We start from the raw sequence: 5,132 nt of genomic DNA on the forward strand, positions 1-5,132 counted from the left end.
GGTCAATTCTTCAAACTTAAAGCTTCTTAGTTGAGAACCATTTTTCCAAATCAGTTTCGAATAACCTGAAAACCAAAACCGACGATTCACCCAAGTCATAATACCTCATACGATGTTGCTCAAGACTTCAAATACATGAATGGAATGCAAATGCTTAAAACGACCGGCTGAAACATTACAGGGCAACGTTTAGTGTCATCACGACCTATGGTGGAAATTGGATCGTGACATATAATCTTGAAAATTATAGCAGCAGTTTGTTGCATATCGAACATAACATGAAAACTATAAGCATCAAAGTTTTCGTATTATGTTGCTGGTTTCCATCACAAAAAGAATGATATTTTTCTGTTTGTCGGTACGTAAGTGTTAGTCCATTTTCACGTTAGTTCAAGTATGAGAGGTAATTAAGGAATTAAAATCAATAATGATAATTCTATGTCTATATGGTATGGTGGAGGTATCTCAAGCGAATATTGATCTACCAAGAAATTTGAGAATTATCTCTGCCTCTTCATCATCTACCTTTTAATTTTCTGATGGAGGTTTATTAATTTTAAAAGATAGATTTAATATATTTCTCTTTTCTTGAATAGATCAACCTTCGCCTACAATACCTCCTCCACCACGAGACCAAATGATATTGTCGATTCTTTAACAGACACTATTGATTTTGTCTACGCAAAATTGCCTCCTCAACTCTTGCAGTTTTACGTGTTTTACTTTCTTTATGTCAACGGAACTTGTGGATTCACCAAAATTATGTATTTGCCATCTTCGCATGCTAATTTTGTGTTGTTACACATTTACGCAGAGATCATAAAATTATTTAAACAATTTTAACTTCTTCCAACATTTCTTTAATAGTACTAATGCTATTGACAATATCATTAATTTTTGTACAAAAATTCTTTGACAGAGATTTTGTTTTGATTTTCTGCGCCAACTCATATTGCCTCTTAAGCTCTACATTATTTAGTTCTTCGCATAAATGGAACCAGCTTGATGAGAATTCAACAAAAAATTTCATGCCTCTTTTTCGATGTTTTGCATTCAAAAATATTTTAAATGCACCCACATGTGTATAATTTAGTTTGATTTAAATTTAAAATTAGCTAAGGTGATCCTCAAAAGATTAAAAAAAACTATAACATTTTAGGACGAGAAATGTACTCTTTTCTTTTTGAAAATCCGCCAGTTTCTTGCCCCTTTTAACCACTGCAAATATAAGGTAGAGTCGTTAGGTAATTATTCTTGAGAAAAAGTTAATTAGTTTCACAAGAGGAACGAGAATAACTTGCCGACTAAGAGGTTAGCTAGAAACTTTATTTGAATCATTTGACCTCTTCAGAAAAAGTTGATAATTATTCTTTAAACGACTCGTCTTAGGAGGAAGAGAAAAAAATAGAGGCTTTGATATTACTCTCTTTGTAAGCTTTCCACCACTTTTTATCTCCCTAACCCCTTTCTTCTTCTTTTTTTGTGGGCCTTCCAAGCATTGTTCTAACAGGAGGTGATTCAACCTTTACATTTATTGACTCAGGTCACATCTACATGCATGGTACTGGCTGTATGAAATGAGAATAAGCTTTTAGGTAGGTCTCCTTCTTGTACCACTCAGAAATGAAGTCAAGTGGATTAAGTCTTTTATGATGAATTGCTGCTACACCATGTGCACAATGTATCCCTTTCAGTTTCCAAGCTTTGCAACTACATACTCCCTCAGTTAACTTGACAATGTGTTTAATCCTTGTATCCCCCTTAACTTTATACCCAAAATTACCATTCCAGTGTATTGTGCACTTCATGAACTTCTCTACATTTGTAACCAATACCATCATTGTCATTGGGGATATGCCTTCATTCCAAGTATCTGCAAATGCCCTTACTCTGGTGAACCTATTCATTACCTTTATTCTAATAATCTTCAAGCATGCTAATAATTGTCTTGTGCTTAGGACCCAACCCAAGCATTGAAGCTCAGCCATATTATTATCCACACTGTCACACTTGGAAGAAGTTCTGAACATTGCTTTGCTCCATTTCTCAGGATTGTAGTTTACTAAGTCTTCACAGATCTTGTGACCTAGCTTACTTAGCTTATCCAAGTTTGCTTTAAGTTCAGCTTCATAAGTTGGCCTTGCACAACTCCAAAATATTACCCTTCCATTTCTGTTGCCATTTAGCTATAATATATCTTGCACACATTCTTTGCTCACATTCAGGAAGATATTCTTGAACTGCTGAATACAAACCCTGCAAAATAATAGAATAAACAAATAAGAGGTTGGTAGATTAAAAATAAAGAGACTGTAAAATAATAGAATAAACACATAAGCTAGTACCTTTTTCATATCACTAATGATTGTCAATTCTGCTCCATCATCATTGATATCCAAATCAGACTTCAATATCCTTATAAAAATAATTACATGTGTCTTTACTTTCAGTCCCAACTACAGCCCGTGCTATTAAAAATATTTGGTTGTTTCCATCCTTTGCAATATCACCAAGTAGTTGTCCCTTAGATATTCCCTTCAAGAAACAACCATCTAACCCAATACATTTTCTCCACCCTTCAATAAATCCCATTTTCATTGCTGCAAAGCAAATGTAGAAGGAGTGAAACAATTTTTTCCATCTTCAGAATCTGTCACTTTTACCACCTATATTCTCCCTGGATTTGATTGAAGGAGCAAATCTCTATAATCATAAATCTTGCCAAACTCCTTCACATGATCACCCATCACTTCTTTCAATATTTGTTTCCTAGCCTTCAAATCATATTTTTCCCAATATATAAACCCAAATCCTCCCTTGCAAAATCTTGCATCTCATAATCCTTTATGCAAGGCTGTGAAATTATCCTACTTCTATAGTACTTGACAAGATACTTGGTATTGCACATTGAATTTGTATTGGTCTTATTGCAGTTATGCCTAGGATTATAATTCTAATAATAAAATCAACAGACTTGGGCTCTTTGCTTGCAAACAAAAACCAAGGACATACACTAGTTTTGCATTTTACTCTAACTCTCTTTTTATCATTTGTAATCTTCTCTAGCTAACAACCTCTTTCTATTGTATACCTGGTGACCGCTTCCCTAAACTTATATACATTTTCAAAGACCATGTTAATTTGACAAATAATATTTTATCCTATTTTGGATCATACATTACTCTCTTTTTCTCCTTGCTTGCTTTCATGTTACCACTTCTGTTTCCTAATTCATTACCACTCCCACTGTGACTCTCAAAACTATCAGCATCTGAGCTGTCATAAAAAGGCTCATCACCAACTAACTTACCAAAAACATTTTTCTTTCCTTTGTCTATGTCTTCAAAACCCGGATTTATCTCAATTGGTCCAAGAAAACACCCAGCAACAACTTTCTTGTGTTCTTTATTTCTTCTTATAAGCCTTCAAATCTGTTTTAACTATGTTCAACTCTTCATGCACATCGCTACCATAATCAGCCCCATGCTCTTCATCATCAGAGTTGCTGGATTTATCACTATCTGCAGCATTACCTACAACTTCTGTATCATCTTCCTCTAAATCTTCATCTTTTATGTCAGAATAATTCTCATCTACAAAGGAGTATCTAGGAAGTTTTTCTACAACATCTGACTATTTATGGGGTTCTATTTGACCACTAGAATTAATATTTTTAATTTGGGAATCTAAAGGTGCATTGAAACCTTCAACAACCCTACTGGAAGATTCTTCAATGGCCCAACTAGTTACATGGCTATTCTGGACCACATTATCTCCCTTATGGCATACATAAATATCTATTGTATCCTTATTATATAACAAATCAACAACTACCAACAAATCCATATCTTTTTTCAATTCTACCAAACTGCCACCCTTAGAAGATACAATATATATTTTTCCTACATTGGTAAACCCAAAATCCTTGATATAATCAACAATTTCTGGAATAGATAGTTTGTCTGTATCCACATTAAAGGTATATTCAATATTCCCCCCAACATAAACTGGCTCTACCTCACTCACAAGTATACCACCAATATGAAATCTCAAATTTAGATATTTGTCTGTCATTACCCTAAAATAACAATAAAAAAGACAACAAAGAATAAAGCAAAAAAATAGAACAACTTTGGAAACTAACATAAAAAGACCCAAAATCTAAAACTAACAACAAGCAGCATGCATGCAACTATATATTCGACAAACCAACATCAACAAGCAGAAAGATGTAGCAACTCAAAAAAAAGACCCAAATTTTTCTGCTACAAACTAAATCGCAGCACCTACCTACCATAAGTTCGCAACAAAAATACTAGGGAATAAAGAATAGGACATGTATTGAAGCTATCTTCTTTAACAATCTTCAAACAATCTTCAGAATCATGAGAATCTTCAGTACCCTAAACTCAATATGTTGTGATGGTGCTTATCACAGTACTAGGCAAGCCGACACTCACAAAATAACTATGCATTTTAATTTTAAAGTATGATACGTTAAGTTTAACAGTAAAAATCTCATAAATAACCGAAAGGAATAACTGCGACTCAGATAAAAAATTCCCAAAGTTCCCGGTGTCACCGAGTATATAAGCTACTAAATGATAACACAGTCAAAAACTTCTAATACAACTGTCTGGAAAGATAGAACAGTGCTAAATAAAATGAAAAGAAGGAGAGTCGAGATCTGCGGACGCCAAAGCAACTACCTCAAAAGTCTCCAAGCAGGTAATGCTCCAAGTCTAGCAACCATCGGATTCAGAGGTACCTGAATCAGCACACAAAGTGCAGAGTATAGTATGAGTACAACCAACCCAATGTATTCAATAAGTAACAGGACTAACCTTGGGCTGAAAGCAGTGGCGAGCTCAGAAAGGTACAATCCAAATCCAGATTATAATAGTACAGATATGACAGGAAAATGACAGTAATAACTGAGAGAAATTTCATAATCAGTTTGTACACAGTACAGAAATATAGACATGCTTTCAAGTTTAACAGTTTAAACTCAACACTGATAAAATATGCTAAGTATGACTGATATGAGGAATGCTACATCTCTATATCTATATGTCAAATGTGCATGTCATGTGTAATGCATCAGAGTGATAACTCATGTACTCACACTCTCA

The sequence above is a fragment of the Nicotiana tabacum genome, chromosome 4, assembly GCF_000715075.1.
Source record: "Nicotiana tabacum cultivar K326 chromosome 4, ASM71507v2, whole genome shotgun sequence".
Lineage (NCBI taxonomy): Eukaryota > Viridiplantae > Streptophyta > Magnoliopsida > Solanales > Solanaceae > Nicotiana > Nicotiana tabacum.